General features: G+C 43.5%; 1 protein-coding gene across 5 annotated transcripts in view; it reads right to left on the reverse strand.

The window, feature by feature from the left end:
• ankrd6b (ankyrin repeat domain 6b) overlaps positions 1-24,960 on the reverse strand; it is a 114,916-nt gene extending 89,956 nt beyond the window's left edge. For 2 of the 5 annotated variants that reach the window (XM_055636028.1, XM_055636026.1), the window contains exon 1: positions 24,771-24,958. The gene's annotated coding sequence lies outside the window, so the exon portion shown is untranslated. Of the gene's footprint in view, positions 1-717; positions 1,569-24,770 lie in introns of those variants that run through there. The other 3 variants (XM_055636029.1, XM_055636027.1, XM_055636030.1) reach the window with 2 other exon arrangements.
• Between the last annotated feature and the right edge of the window lie 865 nt (positions 24,961-25,825).

Below are 25,825 nucleotides of genomic sequence, written 5' to 3' on the forward strand. Positions count from 1 at the left end.
AAGCAAATTTTTATTAAAATGTCCCAACAATTTAGTGCAGCAATTTCTCCTACAATGTTAAGTATCCCAAGATATCTGAACGTCTGAATGGTTCATTTTGGCATTTGGCGTTACAAAATTGGAATGAAACACACAATTTAACATTGTAGGTCTAGATGCACAGCAAGGGACTTTCAGCACCTAATTGAGTTCTGGCAGCGGCTTGAACTCATAGTAGTTCATTGTTCATGGTTCTTTACTGGTCTTTGTGCTAAACTTACTTGTCCCTGCCACGTGGCACATACCTCCATTCGACACACGGAAAATTATTAAACATAGTTTATTAATGGAATTCTCTTTATAGAGTCCACTTCCATCGATCTACAGAAAAATGTAGTAATGCCTTACAACTAAATGACCAAGCGTGTGTGTGTGTGTGTGTGTGTGTGTGTGTGTGTGTGTGTGTGTGTGTGTGTGTGTGTGTGTGTGTGTGTGTGTGTGTGTATATGTGTGTTTTGACAATAAGCCTCTGAAACGCAGCTAATGTATTTTTAATTTGTTAACACTTAGGATGCATGTATAGCCTGAAATAACAGACTACCTAAGCATATTGTTCTCCAGAGGAGGAGGGACTATGGAGAAAGCATTTTGCCATTTTGCCATTGTTCTATGATCTGAACGTACTGGCGATCATCACTTCAACGTGACTGGAAAGGGTAAAGCACAGCTAGTACTTACAGTTGCAGCTTCTCCAGCATGGCAAACAGCCATTCACTATCGAGCTCCAGGCTTTTTCTGCAGCGAATGCAAGGAAGAGACCCAAACGATCAAAGACTTCAACCTAAGATGTCTCATTCATAGCCGACAGCCACAATGCACTGCTTACCAGCAGCTCCCACTGGGGTAACTGTCACATCAATTTACATTTCAATTGTAGCTTCAACACAGCCCCAAAACAATGAAGGCAGCCTGAACCGCTTTAACCAACCAAGTCTACTTAACACTACTTTCCAGCATCTGTTACTCACTGAAGTATGTACACACACTGATGACGTTTATCTCAAATTCTAGCTAGAGTTCAATTAATTCAAAAGAGTTCAAACATGAGTCAGGAAACAATGTGGACAGTAAAAAGGATCTGGCTTTGTGCTTGAACCTTTTATTGCTTCAATTTCTCTCACTGAGTTTCTTTTCTCATCAAAAAAAAGATACATAGTGCTGGACACAAAGTGCTTCAGGTTTGAAGACAGGTCCTGACCTGATACATCACCGCTCCATATCCACCAGAGATGCTGCCCGATCCACTGAGTTACTCCAGCAGTTTGGGTGTTGGTTTTTTAAAAATCATAAACCAGCATCTTCAGTTCTTTGTGTCGAGTTTCTTTTCAATTCGGGTCCATCACGTTTTATTGATTCAATGTAACAAGTTACAGTTAAATGCTTAGTTTTGAATACAAAATGGCAAAAATCATACAGCAGGCCTCATCTTGGCAATGCTCAAGAGTCACCACGTTTCTGACGCCGACAAAATTATAAAAGTTCACCACTATAAAATAATTTTGGTTTTCAAACTAGACCCAAAATGCTGGTGTAACTCAGAGGGTTAGGCAGCATCTCTGGAGAAAAGGAATAGGTGACGTTTCGAGTTGGAATCTTTCATCCGAGTCTGCAGAAGTGTCTCGACCCGAAACGTCACCTATTCCTTTTCGCCAGAGATGCTGCCTGACCCGCTGAGTTACGCCAGCATTTTGTACCCATCATCGGTGTAAACCAGCATCTGCAGTTCCTTCTTATACATTTGGTTTTCAAGCTATTGATCTCCATGCTAAGCTGCTGAGCAATGATTTGCGTTCCTATTTCTAGCATCAGCGATTGTCATCTTTGTGCAAATTTTAGAACATCCACTGTGGACTGTAAATCAGCTATTAAGGCCAACACTTCTGAGAAATGGTACCAATAGGTACCAAAATAATTAACCACTGCCAATTTTTTTTGGTAGAGTTTTCAGGCTAGTGAAATTTAAAGTTGCACTAAAATCTTCAAGTTTAGAGCAATTCTTCGGCACCAAGATGTGCCAGCCAGTGCATATTTCTAGAGTAAAGAAAGCTCAGTATCAAGTCCAAGTCAAGTTCATTGCCATATGCACAAGTACAACAAACACCTAGCTTTCAGTAGCATCATAGGCATATAAACTCAGACAACACACAAAAACATAAATTATGCATTAAAAATTCACTTTTGCAACAAAACAAAAAAGAAGACATGAGTGCAAAACATGTAGAAACATGAACAAGTTCACAATAGTGCACGAGAAGGACAGTGGAGTTCTGTTGCTGAGGTAGGATTGGAATTGTGCAAGTTGGTTCAAGAACATGATAGCTGTAGGAAAGTAGCTGTTCCTAAACCTGGTGGCGTGGGACTTCAGACTTCTGTGCCTCCTGCCCCGGTGGTAGGAATCTACCATCAAGATGAATCAAGGTGCTTAGGTGGTAGAGTGGCAGTGGAACTGCTGCCTTACAGCGCCAGAGATCTGGCTTCGATCCTGAATATGGGTGCTGCCTGTACAGTTTATACATTCTCCCTGTGACCGCGTGGTGCTCCAGTTTTCGCCCACATTCCATAGATGTGCAGGTTGTTGGGATAATTGGCTTCGGTAAATTGTCCCTAGTGTGTAGGATAGAACTAATGTATGGGGGTGATCGCTGGTCGACAAGGGCTCGGCAGGCCAAAGGGCCTCGCTCCAAAACTGAAACTAAATCCTTGATGACCGATGCTGCCTTCTTGAGATGCTTTTGATGATGGAGTTGCTTGCTCATGATGGACTGGGCTGAGTCCACCACTCCCTGCAGGCTCTTCCATTCCTGTGTGTTTGAATTGCCGAACTAGTCAAAAATGTCATCAGTCAGGATACTTTCTGCAGTGCAACTGTAGAGGTTAGTTAGAGAATTTATTGACACGCCGAATCTCCTTAAACTTAAAGTACTGGTGCAATTTCTTTGCGATTATTTCTATTGCTATAACCAAGTTCCCACATGATAGAAGATGCCTGCAGCAGCCAGCAAGTCTACAAAATGCTTGCTCGTATTTACAAACTGTCCATAGGTCATCATTTTTCATTAAATTGGTATTGTATCACGCAGCAGACAAAAACGTTGTGTTATCCCTGAGATGCACAACTTTTTTTTTGAGTGGGGAAGACTTGATTTGTCACTTCTGAAGGGCACTCGCATAAATGTGGTAGTCTCGAACTATCCGAGAGATCCTCAATGCTGTTACTTTGAGCTGAGACCCTCATGGGAGTCCAGCACTCGACGTGGATACCCTGCATTACTGGTTTCGGTCAATTTACATTTTAATTAATTTCAACGTATTTAATGTTTAAGAAAGAACTGCAGATGCTGGAAAAATCAAAGGTAGACAAAAATGCTAGAGAAACTCAGCGGGTGAGGCAGCATCTATGGAGCGAAAGAATAGGTGAAGAAGGATCTCGACCTGAAACGTCACCTATTCCTTCGCTCCATAGATGCTGCTTCACCTGCCGAGTTTCTCCGCATTTTTGTCTACCTTCAACGTATTTATTCATGTTTTTATTAATTGTTTAAATATCATTTAATTACTTTTCTGTCCATTCTCCATAACTCCTCACTACTCTCCAAAAATCTACCTATCAGAGCATCAAATACAGTCATAGAGTCTCACAACAAGGAAACAGTTTGGTGGATGTATGGAACGAGCTGCCAAAGGAGGTAGTTAAGGCAGGTACTATTGCAATGTTTTCGAAACATTTACACAGGTACATGGATAGGACAGGTTTAGCGGGATATGGCCAAACACAGGCAGGTGGAACTAATGTAGATGGGATAGGTTGGTTGGCGTGGGCAAGTTGGGCCGAAGGGTCTGTTTCCACACTGTATGACTCTAAATGGTGGAAAATAGTTTGTAAAGGTGGAAAATCATTTATAAAGGTGATTAAAAACAACCTTCAGATTGTCGCAAAGACCCAAATCGACCAATCCTCACAGTCTTTCCCCTTGTGGCTCGTTGCAAACTGTTATTCAATCTAACAGCCCTCCAGAAAGATGCCAAACAATACACGTTGCATAAAGCTGCTGGCCACAGTTCAAGAGATAGCCCATCACCCTATTCTGAAGATAACTAAGGATTGTTAATAAATGTTAATCTTTCTACCAATGACCTTATGAATGAGGAGACAGAAAGCATCATATTGCTTTTCAAAATACGTTGAAAATGAAAGAACTCAAGCCTGGGATTTTCACAGAAGTGCTCTGAAGATAAACAAATGGGGAAATATTTGATACCTTTAATTATGAGTGGCAGAATTGCCAGAACAGCTTTTCAACGGTTGCTGGATGAACTGGAGAATGAACTGCACTTCAAATGCCAAAACACACCAGCATCTCAGAACCAGAAATAAATAGCAAAATGTATACAAAGTTCTAATATCTTTGGATCCAAATTTGCAGCCGAAATGTGGGACAATCTGTAGAGTTTTGATAATAGAATATTTGGATTAACAAAGAATTTTGATAATACAATAATAGTCTGAGGAAAGGTCTTAACCCGAAACTTCACCTATTCCTTTTCCTCAGAGATGCTGCCTGACCCGCTTTTTATGTCTGTCTTTGATAATACAATTGATGAGTCTAAAAGGAACATTCATGTTAATATTCATAATTCAAGTTTTCATCAGCCCTTTATCAAACCTGGTGAATGGTTTCAAGCTAATGTTATGCCTTCAGAATCTTTATGGGCATCAAGTATTTCAGGTTAGTCAGTTTTAATTCAGTCATTGGATCAATATACCAGAGCTTCTACTTTGCACTGAAGATAGACACTAAATGCAGGAAGTAAAAGCCCTGTCCCACTGTACAAGTTCATTTCAAGAGTTCTCCCGAGTTTGCCCTGATTTGAACTCGGAGATTTACGGTAATGGCCACTCGTCGGTACTCGGGGCACTCGTGGATATTTTTCAACATGTTGAAAAATCTTCACGAGTCTTCCCGTACTTACCTGTCGTTAGCGAGTATTCCAGAGTACCTGCCGTTAGCGCTAAGGGACGTCCCCGAGCTCTGACATACCCGCTACGTTCATTCTCCGTGCTTACCACGAGTTTGATTTTTTTTTTTAAACTTGGGAGAGCTCTTGGAATGAACTCGTACCATGGGACAGGGCTTTAACTCTGGAGAGAATGAATGGGTGAAGTTTCAGGTCGAGATCCTTCTTCAGACTACTTTACACTGCTTGAAGTATCCTCTGGATTTTTTAATCAAACTGTTCAGATGCAATTTCAAGAACAAGAGACATTACTAATGTGTATATGAAATAAATTCCACAGTAATGACCATCAACTACAGGAAATTACATGTTCTGAGCAATATTTCCTCTTCATATTCACCAAATGCCAATAATAGGTGTTCCCCCCCCCCCCCCCCCCCCCCCCCCCCCAGCTGGTAATAATGCTGCAGGTCGATCGCAGTCACCTATTAAATTTATGGCCCAAGAGTGCTCATTAGTCTTGCATGTGCAACTTCTCACCATTTTTGAGGTTAAGCATCTGGATAATGTTTGCCACTGAACATAATTTACGTCTAGCATGTACTGGTGATAGGTTAAATATTTCTGAACAAATCACAATTTTCCTGGAAAACAACTATAAATCTGCAGATGAAGACAGAGTGCTGAAGTAACTCAGCAGGTCAGGCAGCATCCCTGGAGAACATGGATGGGTGATGATTTGGATCAGGACCCTTATTCAGACTCATCTCCCTATGTTCCCCAGAGACGTTGCCCAACCCGTTGAGTTACTCCGGGTAACCAGGAAAGGTTTAAGAGTGAGGATTTAGTTTAGAGTGGAGATAGACACAAAATGTTGGAGTAACTCAGCTGGACGGGCAGCATCTCTGGAGAGAAGGAATGGGTGCTTAATTAGCAGTACAACAGAGGAGTGTGAAGGATGGTCGCTTCCATGGATAATAATGTTTAGCAGTTATATAGTCATAGAACTATACAGCATGGGAACAGGCCCTTCAGCTCCACTTGGCCATGCCGAACGACCAAGATGCCCCATCATGCTCCCTTTGTGCCATTATAAACAGCTCATTTACGAAAATCAAATGAAAACACAGAGGCTGGAAACCAGAAAAAAAACTACTAAATACTGGAAATGCTCAGGTCAGACAGCTCTGTGAAAAGAGCAACAGAATCTATACTATTACTAAAACTCTCATCTTGTCCTCTTCCCTTTTGCGTTTATTTTTTAAAATGTGTGCAAAAACAGTATCCTATATTGCTAGGATTTTTTGCCACCTTACTCACCGGTTCTCCTCTGCCCCAAGCGCACCAAGTTTTGTTCCGATCGATGGAATATTACAAAAGTTATGAAGGCTTAAAAAATCGTGAGATCAGCAGGTTGGTCTTCTCGCCTGTCAGTCACCATGAAGATAACGCCCCTTCCGGCACCCGCTGTTAATCACCGTGCGGGGCGAGGAGAATAAAGCCCCGGAGGCTGGGCTGAATCCACAAGCCCTGCTGTTGAGTGAGCGAGCCGTGCGGAGGAGAACGACCAGCGAAGCGGCCAGCGAAGCGGCCAGCGAAGCAACCAATGCCTGCTGTGAGTCCCCATTGCACCCCCAACCCCTTCCCCTCTGGTCCCCCTCGCTGGCTCCTGCCCCCCTCCCCTGTAATACCGCACACTCCCCCACGGCTCTTCTCCCATCTTTTCTCCGAGCTCTCGCACCCCCCCCCCTCCCTACCCCCCACCCCCCTGCCCCCACACCACCCCTGCCCCCCCCCCACACCACCCAATCCCCCCACACACCCCCCCCACCCCCTACCCCACACCCCCCGCCCACACCCCTCCCCCCCAAAACACCCCCTTACCCACACATACCCCCCTCCCATATAACCCTTCCTCCCACACCCCCCCCCCCCCCCACAACCCCTACCCCCCCCCCCACAACCCTTCCCTCCCCCGCCAACCCCCCCCACACAATTATGCTTTACATGGAAACCTCGGCTGTTGAACATTTGTTTTACTGTGCAGACATGCAAAGGAGCATATTGAATAGTCAAAGATATGACTTCCCATTGATGATGTTGAGGCCCATTTAGAAATGACTTTGCTTAATTGTATCTGAATTGTTATTTGACTGTTTTCTCCTGTCTAGACATGGTGAATTGCAACTCCAAATATTTCTATCAAGTAGCAAGGTGAACATCTGGACCGAGTTGTATAACAAATTAGTGCTGTGTATATCATCATGACATTTAAGATGCTGGGCTATGTGGCCTACACAATGTAACATCTGTAATCCATGAAACTCTTATCATGTCACAAGGAGTAACATCATCCAGTATTGACAGTCAAGGGGACTGTGTGTGAAATCACTGCAGCTTACTGATTCTGTGACTTTAAATTTTCAAGAACTGTGGGCAGTAAAAAATTAAAACAATGTAAAATGAGTCAATTTTTTGTTTAGTTTAGAGATACAGCATGGAAACAGGCCCATGGCCCATTGAGTCTGCACCGACCAACAATTACAAGATGGCGGCGCTGGCTTAACAGCTGCAGTCCGTCTGTTTTTTTTCTTTCTTTTTGTTGCTTTGTCATGTTTTAGTTAATTTTGTTTTATTAAGTTGTGTATGTGTGTGGGTGGGGTGGGAGAAACATGTTTTGGTCTCTTGCTTCGGGGGATGCAACTCGGCCCCGAAGCTGTGGCGGCGGCGGTGGAGACCCGACTCGGCCCTGAGGCTGTAGCAGAGGCAGCGGAGACCCGACTCGACCCCGGGGCTGTGGCGGAGGCAGCGGGGACCCGACTCGGCCCTGAAGCTGTGGCGGAGGCAGCGGCGGTGGAGACCCGACTCGGCCCCAGAGCTGTGGCAGAGGCAGCGGAGACCCGACTTGGCCTCGGAGCTGTGGCAGCGGCAACGGAGACCCGACTCGGCTTCGGAGCTGTGGCAGCGGCAGCGACCACCCGCAGAGTTTGAACCGGCCCGTTCGTGGAGCAAGGTTGAGCCGCGGGATTTACCATCACCCGGTGGGGTCACAACATCTGGAGCCTGGATCGCCTCGGTGCAGAGGTAGAACAAAGAGGGAAGAGACAGAGACTTTAAGATTTTGCCTTCCACCACAGTGAGGAGGTGTTTGGTGAACTCACTGTGGTGGATTTTAAATTTGTGTTGATTGTGTGTTTTTGTCATTTTTTAATTATATGTATGACTGCAGGGAAACAAAATTTCATTCGGACCGAAAGGTCTGAATGACAATAAATGAATCTAATCTAATCTAAATTCCCATACACTAGCACTATCCTACATACCAGGAACAATTTACATTTTTACCAAAGCCAATTAACCTACAAATCTGTACGTCTTTGGAATGTGGGACGAAACTGTAGTACCCGAAGAAAACTCATGCAGGTCACGAGGAGAACATGCAAACTCCATACAGGCAGCACCTGTAGTCAGGATCGAACCTGGGTCTTTGGTGCTGTAAGGCAGCAACTCTACCGCTGAACCACTGTGCTGCCCCAAAGTTGTTAAAACAAGCTAAATGGCCAATCTACTGGCCACATTCGCCCTTGTTTGCAGGCTTGGACATCGCTTTCTTTCACCGTTGCCTGGAATCCTGAAAGCAGTTGAGAGAGTTTCATTCTATTCCTTAGCCGGTTATAGGGTGATTTCACCAAATGTCAAATGAGCGTAGATCCCCCCCTCACGTGACCGAAATTTTAAACTGGAGGACATATGTCACATGGTACGTTAGTGAATGGGCAGACCATGAAGCACAGCGACCTAAATTTTCAGGCAAAAAAAAGATAGCAAGTAAGGTAATTACAAGAGGTAACTGAAGGTGATACAGCACTGTGACATTTGCCCCAAATTTGTCCAAAAAACGTGAATTAGCTCTCTGAAATCAAAAGTAAGTTAATAATCTTACTGTGTTCCACCAGTTCCCTCATTACCTTACTTTCTATCTTGTTTTTGCCTGAAAATTTAGGTCGCTGTGCTTCACGGTCACTCCGACTAGCACAGAAAATTTCAGCTCAGAAATCGGCCGTTTTCCATGTTTTTAACGGGTGGGAAAGTGCGTGTTTCCCCATTCACTAACATGTACCGATGTGACATATGTCCTCCAGTTAAAATTTTCGGTCACGTGAGGGGGGATTCTACGCTCATTTGACATTTGGTGAAATCACCCTATACGTTTCCACCAAATTTAAATCTTTATTCATCCAAAAACAGTGAAGCCTCAAATAAAAGAAACAAGAAATGTTGGAAACATTTGGCAGATCAAGCAGCAGTTGTGTAAAGAGAAACTGAATTAAATTTTCAGATCGGGATCTTGTGCTGTATTAGGATCGTATTCTACCCTTGCACTCACAACTGTCTTGGAACTGTGACTGTTGGGGACCAAATTCATAAGTTCATGTGATAATTGCCATTTTGGTCAATCAAATCTACTCCGCCATTCAATCATGGCTGATCTATCTCTCCCTCTTATCCCCATTCTCCTGCCTTCTCCCTCTAACCCCTGGCACCCGTACTAATCAAGTATCTAGTTGTCTTTGCCTTAAAGATTTTCCATTGACGGCCTCCACAGCCTTCTGTGGCAAATGAATTCCACTGATGCACCTCAGATTAAAGAAATTCCTCCTCAAATTGTCTGCTTCGTAAATAGGAATTTGTTATTTTAAACTTATGATCCCAACCAAATTCAAAATCTATGGATAAATAGTGGATCTACTGACAAGAACGAGACTCTCAAACACATTTCTCTTTTAGTTCTAGAACATCAAAAATATGTAGCAAGGTATAAAATTTAAGCTTCAGCAATCACTGCAAATCTCTTGTTCAGAGCAGGATGGTTTTATTAAAAATAATTTTCAATTTTGCTCTGATATTCAATAAGCTGGTTTTACAAATCCCTTCCAAAAGATTTACTGAAAGACCAAAATATGCGGGCTATTCCACAGACCACATGTTTTAACAGGGCCACTACTTAGCAATAAGCAATGGGATCTTTGATTCAGTGTTTTCCTTCCCTAGGTTGGGAATGTAATCCTACATTGTAATACGCCTCACTTCAGGAACCACTCAAGATCTTGTTTTATCTGGCTCGGTACCACGCTAATCCATTTAGGAAGGAATGGCTTCTATTTTAGACAAGCCTGCAACAGAGAACCTTGTTCTAGGAAAAGAAAGATTTCCTCAGGCAATACCATTCATGATTTTAACTCCTTGCAGCAAGGAGAGGAATCTAAATGCAAAATACACTGCCCCACAGTCCATCATATTGAATAGAATAGAATAGTTTCTTTATTGTCATTGTAACATGAACCATGTACAACAAAATTTAAAAATGTCAGCCAGTCGGTGCACCATTCAAACATTTCTAAAAGCTCTACTACCCTGTTCCTCCAACCCTCCATCCCTGTCGATTTCACAGTGTCACAATATGTATCCCCTGCGTTCTTGGCGGTCTACATTTAGTGCATAGCTCTGGGGAAAAGGAATATGTGTTTAGTGTTCGTCCTTGTCCTTGTAGATCTGTACCCTTGACGGCAACAGTTCAAACGGAGTGTCCGGGGTGAATGTCCTTTAGAACTCTGGGTCTGCAGCGGGAAAGTCCCCAGGTAAAACAATCCTCACCCATTTATACCATTTTTCCAGTGATGCTGTACCAGACCCGTTGGTTCAATCCACTCAGCTCTAAAAGGACAGCAGCATCTTCGGTTTAAACCCTCAGCATCTGCAGTCTTCTTTTTCCCACATAGTTCTACTGTCCTCCTGATTAAATATTACTGAAGTTGTATGCTGCTTTGTAACCTTCCCTCTCTCTAACAATGAACCTCTCTCCATCCCCCATCCCAGTTCTTCAAATAGTTCTACTGTCCGGTCAGACAGCATCTCTGGAGAAAAGGAATATGTGAAGTTTCAGGTCCAGGCCCTTATTCGGACTGAAGAAGAGTCTCAACCCAAAACATCACCCATTTATTTTTTCCAGTGATGCTGTCAGACCCGTTGAATCACTCCATAGTTCTACTGTCCTCCTGATTAAATATTACTGGTTGTATGCTGCGTTGTCACCTTCCCCTCAGTTAACAATGAACCCATCCCTTCTCGCCAGAGATGCTGCCTGTCCCGCTGAGTTACTCCAGCATCTGGTGCCCATCATAATCTCAGTCCCCCTTTCCACCTGCAAATATTACATTTCAAAATTTGAAATTCCAAGAGCTTTTGGAAGGCAGACAAAATAATTAGGACTAATTGTAGATTGTCTGAACATTTTCTGGCTCAGTAAGCATATTCTCTTCCACTGATCTGCATAATGAGAAGAGTGTTTAATGTATTGCTTAAAACGCATGCCAAAATGCCAGAACCCAACCACAGGTTATTAATATAAAATACACACGTGCACATGACATGTGTTGGAGGAGTGACGAGCATAAACCGCAATTAGTCGATGAATGAAGTGTTTAGAATGGATTATATGTTTCAAGCAATCTCATGAATTGTTCTAATTACACAATATTATAACACAATGATCATAAACACTTAGCATTTATATTGAACTTCTTCAATAACATATGATACCTGATTTGAAACGATTTGTTAATAATTGCAGGAACAAAGACATGGCATTCGGTGGCTAGGTAATGAATTATACCTCAGATCACAAAAACACTGCACGAAAAAACCTTTATCCCAAAGCATTATCCCTTATCATCATTCACGAAGGGCCCCACTTACTCACTCTGATCCATCCTGGTGTTCTTCAAGGTAGATTTTATGTTTAATTCCAATATCAGCATCAATTTTATCTATCTATCCCTGGTTTTATGACGGATTTGTGCAGCTGGATTCTTGATTAGTTCGGGTGTCAGGAGTTATGGGGAGAAGGCAGAAGAATGGGGTTAGGAGGGAGAGATAGATCAGCCCTGAATTGAGCAGACTTGACGGGCTGAATGGCCTAATTCTGCTCCTATGATCTTATAACGCTTGGACAAAGTTCGGAACACGGAAAACAAGACAGAGAACGGTAACCTTTGCATTCATCGTCGCAAAAAATATAAAGATAAAAATCTGTATCCTTTTGGTTATTAACTGTTCCCCTAAATTGTAGTATTGGACAAAGGTGGCATCTGTATTATGGCAACATCTTTTTGTAACTATTTCACCTTCAAATCCAAGGCCATTAGATTTCAGGAAAGAATTAAGTGTCATGGAGCATGGAAGCAGGTATTCCTTTTTTCCCCCATTGCACCCGTCTCCACCACCTGTTCTGGTGGCTAGTTCCACATAGCCTCCACCCTGGACGGCACGGTGGCACAGGAGCAGAGTTGCTGCCTTACAGCGACAAAGACCCAGGTTCGATCCTGACTACGAATGTTGTCTGTAAGGAGTTTGTACGTTCTCCCTGTGACCTACGTGGGTTTTCACTGGGTGCTCCTCTTTCCTCCCACACTCCAAAGACCTCCAGGTTTGTAGGCTAATTGGCTTGCTAAAATTGTCAATTGTCCCCAGTGTGTGTTAGTGTGCGGGGATCGCTGGTTGGTGTGGACTCAGTGGGCCGAAGGGCCTGTTTCCGCACTGTATCTCTAAACTAAACCAAACTAAACCCTCTGTGAGAAAAACCTGGCCCTCAGAACTCCTTTAAACATTTCCCTTCTCACCTTAAACCCATGTTTTGGACTTCCCTACCCTCGGTAGGGGCACTCCCTGTTAGGGAGATGTTAATCATAAGGACCCAGCAAATTCATAGTCTTCGTCATGTTTGGCACAAACATTCTTATGTTTATATATCTACTCTGTTATAAATCTCTTTAAAATCATCCCTCAGCCTCCAAAGCTCCAATGAGAGCAATCCCAGTCTATCTAATCACTCCTTGTAATTAAAGGCCTCCATTCCAGGCAACTTGGTGAATCTGTACTGCATTCTTTCTAGCATTACCACATCAGTTCTGCACAAAATATTCCAAGTGCAGCCTATCCGATGTCTTGTACATTTCCAACATTATGTTCCAACTCTTATGCTAATACCCCTGCCAATGAAGATAAGCAAGCTAAGTATCTTCTCCAAAACCCTATTAGCCACCATCGCCATTTTTAGGAACATATGAACTTGCGCTGCACGTCCCCCTGTAAACAACTGCTTTGCAGGTACTTGCTGTTTATTGTGCAGGTCAAAACTGTATTAGACAACCAACAATGCATTACCTCACACTTGTCCCTGCCCAACCTTCCAGCTATTCCTAAGGTTCCTCCAAAAGTTGTTTTTTTTTTTAATTGCTCCAGTCCAACATCTGCTTTCCTTTGTGTCTCCTTTCAGCTGGTCTGCATCATGTGTGGTGTCAGGCAGCCATTTTCGCTATCTACATCTCCAACAATCTCTGCGTAATCAGCAAACTTACTTGTCAGACCAAAAGCATTCTCATACAAGTCATTTACAGAGATGACAAATAACAAAAAGGTCCCTGCAACATTCCTAGCAGAACACCACTGGTTACAGACTTCCAGCCTGTCAGACTACCTCCGCCACGATCCTCTGACACCTACCATCAGACCAATTTTGGATTCTGTTTTTGCCAAAACACTTTGAATCCAAAGTCCTCTAATTCCTGGGAAACCCACCCTTCAGATTATTAAAAAAGATACCAGAAAAATTAGTAAAAACTTTGAAGACCAGGATATAAAAAGATGCTTTCCATTCAATCTTGGTCATACTTCTAACGGTATGTTGATATTTGAGGTACAAGCTGCTGCTGTCACGCTGTCTGCCGGCTTGAACACATCTTGTAATAAATTTCCATTGTATTAAGTATGGAAATGCTTTTCACAGACTGCACTGACCTTCTAACCCATGGCTCATTAGTCGTTTATCAAAGTGCAAGTTTGTTTTAGTTGTAAACTGCAGAGTGCGTGACAGAATGGCTACTACGGCTCAGATACTTCAATCCGTTAATTGCAACAGTGATAAAGCAAAAAAACGGAACAATGTATCTTTTTTCTTGAACTTGCTGTAACAAGAGGATTTGAGTAAAAAAAGTGAAGATGTCTTATATTTATAAAAAGCCTTGGGGAGACACTAGAAGCCTCGATACAATAAGGGTGGCATGATGGCACACCGGTAGAGTTGCTGCCTCACAGCGCCAGAGACCCGGGTACGATCCTAACTACGGGTCCTGTATTGTACAGAGTTTGTACATTCTCCCCGTGACTAGCGTGGGTTTTCTCCGGGATCCCCGGTTCCCTCCCACAATCCAAAGACTTACAGGTTTGTAGGCTAATTGGTTTGGTAAAATTGTAACTTGTCCCTGTGGAGTGTAGGATAGTGTTAGTGTGAGAAGATCGCTGGTTAGCGGGGACCCGGTGGGCTGTAGGGCCTGCTTCCGCCCTGTATCTCTAAACTAAACTTAAAAAGCTCTTCCTCTGCTATTGGCGCTCATCTTCAATGTCAAACTGTATTTCAGTTCCATGTTCCTGAGCCCTATCTCTAAACTAAACAATTATAATTTTTTCTCATTGCATAAAACTAGATTTAAAAAAAGAACCCCACTCCACCCCGATTGGTTTCTCAACATACTGATCCTGAAATCCATTACATTTACATTGTGGGGTTGAAAGTTATGCCCCTGTCCCACTTAGAAAACCTGAACAGAACCCTCTGGAGACTTTGCGCCCCGCCCAAGGTTTCTGTGCAGTTCCCAGAGATTCCCGGAGGTTTTTGTCAGTCTCCCTACCTGCATCCACCACCTGCAACCTCCGGCAACCACCTGCAACCTCCGGGAACCACACGGAAACCTTGGGTGGGGCGCAAAGTCTCCAGAGGTTTCCGTTCAGCTTTCCTAAGTGGGAAAGGGGCATAAGATTTCATTTTTCCGTTTCTGGACATATGGCAATAAAACCTTCTTGACCTCTTGACTATGAATTTGCTGGGTCTTTATGATTAACATCTCCCTAACAGGGAGTCCCCATCCAGTGTGTGTTAACAATGTTTATCTCCTCTGCTCAACTTCTGCCCGTTCCTGCGTCCTACTGCTCTATGTTCTAATGCAAACCGAGAAGCCATTTACCCCAATCATGAACTGTTACCCTCAGCAGATCCACCCACCCCACCCTCAAGAGATGTCACCACCTCCATGCCGATAACTTGCAAAACGAGGGAAGCAATGCCATCAGCATGCACGAGGACAAAACAAATATTTTATCTTTTTTTTTTAAATTGTATATTTGGAACTAACTATGATAGTTAGTGTCAACAGATGTCATTATACTTTCATTGTTGTGGCATAGATCATTACTACTTTATGATATCAAATGCTCCAGTGGTTTACAAAGAGGTGTGTGTTCGTTCAAGGAACAAGTTGACAATCTTTCTATTGTTGCGAGATCCTGTTTATCCAGTTAATAACTGTTATTTTTGTGGAAGGTTTCCAGGAAATTTAAGCAGCTTCAAATTGACTGTGAGGCAAGCTGATTTCTAATCTTCTGCCTCTGCAGTACTTGGTTTTCCTACTCTTGCATCCCATCGATTGAACCAACATTCAACGATGAATGAAGGGCACTACGCTCTCCGGGAGCTCCGTTTCCAATGGTCCATGTACTATCTATCAAAAAAAGCAATGGAATTGGTTTAGTTTAGTTTGTTATTATTGTCGCGTGTACCAAGGTACAGTTAAAAGCTTTTTGTTGGGTGCTCTCCAGTCAGCAAGAAGACTATATGTGATTGATTACAATCAAGCTGTCCACAGTGTACAGGTGCAGGATATGTAAGAAGGAACTGCAGATGCTGGTTTAAACCGAAGATAGACACAAAAAGCTGGAGTAACTCAGCGGGACAGGCAGCATCTCTGGAGAGAAGGAATGGGTGACTTTTCGTGTCAAGACCCTTCTTCAGACCTGAAAGGTCACCCATTCCTTCTCTCCAGAGATTCTGCCTGTCCTGTTGAGTTACTCCAGCTTTTTGTATCTATATACAGATACAGGATAAAGGATATAACATTTAGTGCAAGATAAGAGTCCAGTAATGTCCGATTAAAGATAGTTTGAAGGTCTCCAATGAGGTAAATGGTAGGTCAGGACTGCTCTCTAATTGGTGATGGTTCAATAGCCTGATAACAGCTGGGAACAAATTGACCCTGAATCTGGAAGTGTGCATTTTCAACCTTCTAGGAGACTGCGGGACCCGGAGCTGGGGCGGCGGCCCGGAGCGGAGACTGCGGGACCCGGAGCTGGGACGGCTGCCCGGAGCTGATGCTGTGGCGGGCCGTCTCGGAGCGGAGACAGCGTTCCGGCTTTCGGCGGCGGCGACATCACCACGGAGGTCCACATCTCCGGCCTGGATCAATCGCCTCAGCGCAGAGGGAGAACAAGGAGGGAAGACACAGAGACTACAGGCAACATAATTTCGTTCAGACCAAAAGGTCTGAATGACAATAAAGGAATCTAATCTAATCTAATCTAATCTATACCTCTTGTCTGATGGGAGAGAGGAGGGGAGCGAGTGATCTGGGTGAGATAGACTTCACATTACTCATTGCAGTAAGACTACAGGCATCAGATAATACAGCTCACTGTCAACAGATTTCACCCTCCTCATGTTTTGGGACTCTCCCATTGATTGTTCATCTCCCAATAAAATTCAGAACAACAGTCGCAGAGATGGTCAGCACAGAGCCTGGACCTTCAGTTCACCACCATGTCTATGCCAGCTGCCTTGCCCTTCTTTCTGCTTCTCAACCCAACAAAATATTGCCAAATGAAAAGTTAACTATCCGAGGAAGGGTCCCTACCCAAAATGTCATCTGTCCATTCCTTCCACAGATGCTGCCTAACCTGTTGAGTTATTCCAGCCCACAGAAGGCGTAACCGGGAGGGAGCTGGAGAAGTCGGGTGCGAGGGGCACGAACTGGTAGGAGGGTGAACCAGGGTAATGCCCCCAGCATCTTCAGGTAGGCTGCAGGAGATGCCCTTGTGGCACAAAGATGGCCGGGCGAGGAGAGGAGGAGAGGAGAGGGATGTCAGTTTGCTGCTCCAGTACATCGAGCACGAAGGCTAACCACAATTTACACTGTGAATAATGCCGCCAACAATGTCTGCGCCTGCCCGCATGTGTAATATATGCAAAATAAATGTTACTGTGCAGTTGCATATGTGACAAATAAAGCACCATCGACTATTGACACTTGTTGATTTATGCAAAAAAAAAGTAATTAATTGTAATTATTGGTTTACAAGCATTTCTGTTGTTCTCCAGCCAAATTAATCTTACTCGGACATGTGGCACAGAAGCTTTTCTGTGCATCAATCAACTCCTGCTTTTTTCTTTCAGATATAGATGCAAAGTTCATTTTGGTGATAGAACAAGGGACTACAGATGTTGCAATTGTGTGCTGGGGTAACTCAGAGGATCAGGCAGCATCTGTTATGGAATTGACAGGCAGCGTTTCAGATCGGGACCATACTTCAGACTGATTGGATTATGGGGAGAAACCTGGAAGAGAGGTAGAGGCAGGACAAAGCCTGGCAAGCAATAGGCAGACACAGGTGGGGATTGGGGGGTGATTGATTGCACATGGGCAGAATAAGTGACAAAGGCTTGAGGTATAAAAGTGACAAAAGGATGTTAGATCCTTGATTTGTACAGGTGTTAATGGGGAGAAGGCAGGAGAATGGGGTTAGGAGGGAGAGATAGATCATCCATGATTGAATGGGAGAATAGACTTGATGGGCCGAATGGCCTAATTCTTACTCCTGTCCCTTGTGACCCGATAAGGAGAGAAGAGGAGAAGTGAAATGTAAAGATGATTATGGATGAAAGGGAACAGAAGGGAGAGAGGGGAGAAGAAAGAGGTCGAATACAAGGGAAATGGAAGACTCAGGGATGGGAGTTGAGAGTACAGAGGAGGGGAAAGGAGCGGGGTGATGGAGGGAAGGGGGGGGGGAGATAGTGGGAGAAGTGTATGCATTGGAGTAAGGGGAGGGGGGGTGAACACACAAGAGAAGTGGGGTAGGAGAATATTACTTGAAATTGGAGAATTCAATATTCATACTCTTGGATTGTTATAGCCCTGTCCCACGGTGCGAGTTCATTCCAAGAGCTCTCCCGAGTTTGCCCTGAGTAATGGCCACTCGTCGGTACTCAGGGCCGTCGTGGACATTTTTCAACATGTTGAAAAATCTTCACCACTTCCCGAGCTTACCTGCCGTTAGCGAGTCTTCCCAAGTACCTGCCGTTAGCGTTATGAGCCGCTAAAAGACGTCCCCGAGATCCGACGTACCCGCTACGTTCATTCTCCGTGCTTACCACGAGTTTGATTCTTTTTAAACTCGGGAGTGCTCTTGAATGAACTCGAACCATGGGACAGGGCTATAAGCCACCCAAGTGAAAGTTCTTATTCTTAATATGGAACAGAAGTTAGCCACTGTTTTGCATTAATCAAGGAGGTTGTATTTGAAGCATAATCAACAATTTACTACCGAGCAATCAGTCTTTTCTGTTGACAATACTATAATCGTGCCAGGGGAAAATTATGAGTCCACAATTATTTACTCCTGCAAATAACCAATTGGTTTTCCGTTCCTTGTTGACAGATATGTAATAAAAATGGAAATGCAACAAGCAGCTGATGTCTGAAAAGAATTATGTGGCGTACAATATTAATATTATGTACTAATACTGGTCACCCCGGGATATCAATAAAAATAATTCAACTGTTTGAACATAAACAAATTAGTTATGTTAATTATACACAGATGTTTCATTTTTTTCCCCCATAAAAACACCAGAACACATCTGAAGAGGCAACACAGCTCTCCTGACTGGTACAATTATGCCTGGCAGGGACCTGTTTAGAAATGTTAGTGTTTGCAGCACAACTGCACATCATACTGCATCAGCTACTGTCTACCTTACTGGAGACCCTCAGACTATCCTTGATCATAGAAACATAGAAATTAAGTGCAGGAGTAGGCCATTCGGCCCTTCGAGCCTGCACCGCCATTCAATATGATCATGGCTGATCATCCAACTCAGTATCCTGTGCCTGCCTTCTCTTCATACCCCCTGATCCCTTTAGCCACAAGGGCCACATCTAACTCCCTCTTAAATATAGCCAATGAACTGGCCTCAACTACCTTCTGTGGCAGAGAGTTCCAGAGATTCACCACTCTCTGTATGAAAAATGTTTTTCTCCTCGGTCCTAAAAGATTTGCCGTCTATCCTCAAACTGTGACCCCTTGTCCTGGACTTCCCCAACATCGGGAACAATCTTCCTGCATCTAGCCTGTCCAACCCCCTAAGAATTTTGTAAGTTTCTATAAGATCCCCCCTCAATCTCCTAAATTCTAGCGAGTACAAGCTGAGTCTATCCAGTCTTTCTTCATATGAGAGTCCTGACATCCCAGGAATCAGTCTGGTGAACCTTCTCTGTACTCCCTCTATGGCAAGAATTCTTTCCTCAGGTCTGGAGACCAAAACTGTATGCAATACTCCAGGTGTGGTCTCACTTCAACAATCAACAATCAACTCCATGATCTTGCTAACACTGAGAACAAATGATTGTTGTTCTAGCACTCAACCAGATTGTTGATTTCCTTAAAGATAGACACCAAATGCTGGAGTAACTCAGCGGGTCACGCACCCTCTCCACAGAAAAGGAATAGGTGACGTTTCAGGTCGAGACCCTCCTACAGACTGAGCTCTTCAGACAGATTTCCTTACTGCACTCATCCAAATCCTGATTCCATATCAGATGATGTTACCAACAAGAAGATGAAAAGCAGGATAAATCCAACAGAGTCCAAAGGTAATGACAGAGAGGCAAAAGAGAAGCCATTGCTGGTAACTCTCTGGTTACGATTAGAGGGACAAGAACAGGTGCATGCTATCCCATTTGCTAGATACCGGTGGAGAACTACCAGAAACAGTGCTCGACTAGTTGCCATCACAGAGTAGCATTCATGAACGGTCAGTGCCATTTTGAGGTGCAGTACAAACAGGGGGTTCAGGACGAGATGGTCATAAGGTCACGACAGGTTCATGGTATTTGATGAAAGAAAGGTTAGGGATGGGGCAGGCCACTGATAGTATATTATCTATCCATTGCTAGAACAGTAGGAAAGTAATGTCACTTTTGATTCACAATTTCATGGATTAAATAATTTGCTAGATTTAACCTCTAATTTATTTAATATTATTTGGCGCTCATCAGATAAAGGTCATCAGTGCGGAAAATAGAGATTTTCAAGTTTCAAGTGTCTACTGTCGGTGTCAGCTACTCCCACATCAAGGACATAGCCAGAGGGAGAGAACTTGCTATCAATACCCTCTCTAATTTCAGAAACCTTTAAAATTACTACAATTATTTTTTAAGGATTGAATGTGATGACGATTCTGTGGCTTCTTAGATGAAATACTCCAGGGAAGACCTTGCACTGATAGTGACCCAAATACCTTCTGATAAACAACACACATCTTGGCGAGAAATCTGATGTACAGACCAGGCCCATATTGCAGGCAGTGAAGAAATCTAATGGCATGTTGGCCTTCATAGTGAGAGGATTTGAGTATCGGAGCAAGGAGGTCCTGCTGCAGTTGTACAGGGCCCTGGTGAGACCACACCTGGAGTGTTGTGTGCCATTTTGGTCTCTTACTTTGAGGAAGGACATTCTTGCTATTGAGGGAGTGCAGCGTAGGTTCATCAGGTTAATTCCTGGGAAGGCGGGACTGACATATGATGAAAGAATGGGTCGACTGGGCTTATATTCACTGGAGTTTAGAAGGATGAGAAGGGATCTTATAGAAACATAAAATTCTTAGGATTGGACAGGCTAGATGCAGGAAAAGTGTTCCCGATGTTGGGGTAGTCCAGAACCAGGGGCCACAGTTTAAGAATAAGGGGTTGGCCATTTAGGACTGAGATGTGGGAACACTTTTTCACCCAGAGAGTTGTGAATCTGTGGAATTCTCTGCCACAGAAGGCATTGAAGACCAATTCACTGGATGTATTCAAGAGAGAATTAGAGAATTAGGCTAATGGAATCAAGGGATATGGGGGAACAAGCAGGAACGGGGTACTGATGTTAGATGATCAACCATGTCATATTGAATGGTGGTGCTGGCTCAAAGGGCTGAATGGCCTACTCCTGCACCTATTGTCTATGTTTTGATGCCGACAGATCCATCTATCCCTGATCATTAAGCGTCATGCAAGAATAGGGCTGGGATGACTCTCACTTTAATATTCTTCATTTTCAATGCACAAGAACCCCTATTGAACCATCATAACCTGTGTGAATCAAATTAAGGAAATAAATTCCTTATCCACCACATCAACATTTTACTGTGGTGTCCCAGATTTGGAACCCATCGACACTTATAAACCTTTTCCCCTCACACAGAAGCAAAATTGAGTTTTTGGGTAGAAGGAAAAAATACCCAGCACCAAATTAACAGTTTAAAGATGAATGAAAAGAGCATAAAGTGGACCGTAATTGAGCCTTAAATCATCTCATTTATGAAATGTTACTTTTTTTGCTTTCATCTGCAGTATAGAGTCTATATTTACATTTAAGATCACAATGCACAGCTACATTAAAAAAAAACATGCATGTGGTAAAAACAAATAGAGGTGCTCACCACATTACTGGGGTTTACGGTTGCCAAGCAACATGCCCCATCTACATTAGTCCCACCTGCCTAAATTTGGCCCATATCCTTCTAGACCTATTCTATGCACGTACCTGTCCAAATGTTTTGTTAAACATTATGATGGTATCTGCATCAACTACCTCCTCTGACAGCTCATTCCATATACCTACCACCTTTTGTATAAAAAAAGTTGCTCCGCAGGTTCCAATTAAATCTTTTTCCCCTCACCTTAAACCAATGTCCTATAGTTCTTTATTTCCCCACTCTGGATAAAAGACCGCTTTTTCCCTATTTATTCCCCTCATAATCTTATACATCTATTATAAGATCACCTCTCATCCACCTGCACTCCAAGGAATAGAGTCCCAACCTGTCAACCTCTCCCTTAGGCCCTCGAGTCCTGGCAACATCCTTGTAAATCTTCTCTCCACACTTTCCAGTTCAACAGCAGCCACATGGAAATTCGAGGAACAGCACCTCATATTTCATTTGGGCAGATAACAACACAGCAGTACGAATATTGATTTCTTAAATTTCAGGTTGCCCCTGCATTCCCTCTCTCTCCGCCCCTCCCCCACCCTAGTCATCCTGCTGGTCCCACTGTTTGCATCCATATATCCCTTCATTACCACCTCTCCCAGAGCCAACAATGGACCATTGTGGGCTCCACGTTTTATTGGTCATCGGTGCCGGCTCTGATTTGTTATGTACGTTTTCAAACCTCTAGTTTCCCTCTCCTGACTCTCAGTCTGAAGAAGGGTCTCGACCTTAAAAGTCACCTATTCCTTTTCTCCAGAGATGCTGCCTGACTCCAGCATTTTGAGTCTATCTGCGACGTAAACAGCATCTGCAGTTCCTTCCTAAACATCCTTCATCTAACAAGGTGCCCAAAACTGAACAGAATATTCCAAATGTAACCTCACCAAAGTCTTAGACTTTGGTGTTAAATAATATCCACTAAGATGTTAAATAATATCCACTGAGTAAAAAAATACAAATGCCCTACTTTCACTAGAGTACTATTCTCAACAGACATACAGAGGCAGATAGAGATAAAGAAGCTGTCAAACCTTCCTTAGTACACAGAAAGCATGAGAATGCCACCATCACATTTTTGAAATGCTTCCATAATCTTTTCCTATATCTTGCCACATCTGACTGAAAATTACATCACTGTTTCTGGGATTTTCCAGCAAACACCCTTTATAAAAGCTGCATTATTTAAACAGAAGACCCACCCTCAGGGCCTTCTAAGGGAACACAGAAGACCCACCCCCAATAATATTCAGGTTAGATACTCCAGATTGTTATTCCCATGCCAATCACAGACAAGAACTTCCACAAAACCCCCCCCCCCCCCCCCCCCCCCCCTCCATTCCTACAAATCCAACTGTGATCTGATGCAAACAAACCTCATTAAAAAAACTTGCAGATCATTTCTACTGGGCGACTACGATTTCAAAAAATAAATTTCTCTGGGCACAACTTCAGCTGGAAAATAGCTGACCCCCTGACAACTCTGTTGCTGAAGTGTGCACATTTAATAATAAACAAGGCTTTATCTTAACTATTCCCAGCTTCCAACCGACTTTGAACAATTCCACCTTGTCCCCACAAACTTACAACAGGCCATTCTTAGTTCCTGTAATTCCCTCTACAAACCTCACTGCCGTCCTCTCACTTCATTGAAACATTTTGCTTTAAGCAATCCTTTTATTAAAAAAAAAACACAAGCACTTCCCATCTCACCTTTGACACAGTATTCAAGTCTTAAGATTGAGGATACAATGAACAGTAGATGCTGGAATATTGCGTAGAACACTAAGTGATGAAGGTCTACTTCTTAGATAGAGTTGTTTTTCACAATAAAACACATCATATAGGTAGGTATTGTATTGTATTGTATTGTATTCAAATTTATTGTCGTTGTCTCAATTTGAGACAACGAAATGAATTTCCCTTACAGGCAGTATCATTAAAAAAAAAAGATAAATAATAAAACATATTAAAAATAAAATTGAAATTGAATTAAAAAAAAGCACAAACACAGAAAGTCCACGACACAACATAACATAAATGGCACCAAGGTGCAAGCTCATCCCACATACACCATAAATGAAGAATATTTTAATTCCTTACTTGTCAATTTATTAAATGGCTACTTTCTGGAAACGTCCTACAGCATCAGGCTATTAAACACTACAACCTCATAAGCTATGAACTACAATAAAATATTATTATTAGTGCAATTATTGTTTGTTCTTTGTTTCTGAGTTTTGTGTTATATTATTTATTATGTTTACATATTCTGTTGTGCAGCAGCAAGTGCGAATTTCATGGTGCTATCTGGGACATACGACAATAAAACACTCTTGTCTCGACTGTTACATTTTTCCAATCAAGTGTATAAATTGAAACAAAATGTAACTTTCACGTTACCTTTAGTTAACCACATTGTTTCGATGCTGAAACATATGTTGCCAACACTGTTGCAAGACACCGATCGGTTTGTTTGTTTGTCGGTGACTTTAAATAAACCGTAAACATAAACAACCGCAAAGGTAGTAAATTTCGAGGCTGTCACAGTTCAGGAACAATGAACAAATCCAACATCTTGGAACACAGCACGTGAGAGCGCAGAGGTCCAAATAACAAGGCGGCTCCTGGTCCACGCATCACCGCCGCTTGCATTCACTCACTCACTGTCTGGGTCATCTCCAACAGATCGGTGGCGTAAACTCGACCTGCTTTCTTCAACTCCACCGCCACCTGCCTTCCTCTCTCCGCTCTGTCTCTCTCGTCCCCTCTACCCCTCACTCTCTTCCTCTGTCCCTCTATCTCCCCCTGTCCCTCTCCCTCTATCTCCCCCCTGTCCCTCTACCTCCTCTATCTATCTCCCCTCCTCCCCCCGTCTCCGTCTCTCCCTCTCCCCCCGTCTCCGTCTCTCCCTCTTTCCCCGTCTCTCTCCCCCTCCCTCCCAGCACACAGAACTTCACCCAACACAAGCCCTCAACAACAGCCAGGGCCAATGCACCAACGCAAACGCTAACACGCACACACATACCTGGAAAACAACCTCGCAACCCGCTCAAATACAAAGGTGCTACAGAAAGTTTACCTCTGGGTTAAACTGTGTACTTCATTCTTTTGCTCGCTCAACGGATGTTCGAGGAGGGTTTGACGAGAAGCTCAGGCTTTCTACCCGGGCTATCTCACTTTCTAACTGCGCAGAGATTAAACCCGGCCGTTTGCACAATGCTCGCTTCAAGTCCCCACTTCAAGTGGCTGGTTTACCCGACCTCTGCGGGACGCTGGTAAACACTGCAACTCGGCGCCACTGGGCTGCACTGACCCCTGCGGTGTACAGGCACATACTGCAAAGCAGCGGCACCTTCCCAAAAATACGACCAACACCAGTGGTGGACACAAGGAACTGCACATGCAATGACTCTTACAAACTTCTACAGATGTCGAGATTCAATAGGAACCTGAGGGGTAACTTTATCTACACAGGGTGGTGGGTGTATGGAACCAGCTGCTGGAGGAGGTAGTTGAGGCAGGCAATGTCGCAATGTTTAAGAAACATTTGGCCAGGAACGTGGATAGGACAGGTTTAGAGGGATAATGGGCTAAAGGCAGGCAGGTGGGACTAGTGTAGATGGGACATGTTGGTCGGTATGGGCTAGTTGGGCAGAAGGGCCTGTTTCCACGCTGTATGACTCTATGACTCCATGACTATGCACTATAGAAAGGGTTGCGTCACAGATTGATTTGGGAACAGTTCTGCCTAAGACGGCAAGAAATTGCAGAGAGTTGTAGATGTAGACCAGTCCATCACAGACCAGACTTTCCACCATTGACTCTATCTACACGTCACAGACCTGGACAAGCAGCCAACATAATCAAAGATCAAAAAGATATTAGTGCAAAGCACAATGAGAAAACAAGTCCATGGTTGTGCAAAAGGACGTCTATAATATAGACACAAAGTGCTGGAGTAACTAAGCAGATCAGGCAGCATCTTTGGAGAAAAGGTATGGGTGACATTTTGCATTGTGACCCTTCTTCAGGCTAGTAAGAGTCCTGAAATATCTCAGTCTGAAGAAAGGTACCAACCCCGAACATCACCCAGCCCTTTTCTCCAGAGATGTTGTCCGACCCGTTGAGTTACTC

This window comes from Leucoraja erinacea, chromosome 5, assembly GCF_028641065.1.
Source record: "Leucoraja erinacea ecotype New England chromosome 5, Leri_hhj_1, whole genome shotgun sequence".
In the NCBI taxonomy this organism is placed as follows: Eukaryota; Metazoa; Chordata; class Chondrichthyes; order Rajiformes; family Rajidae; genus Leucoraja; species Leucoraja erinaceus.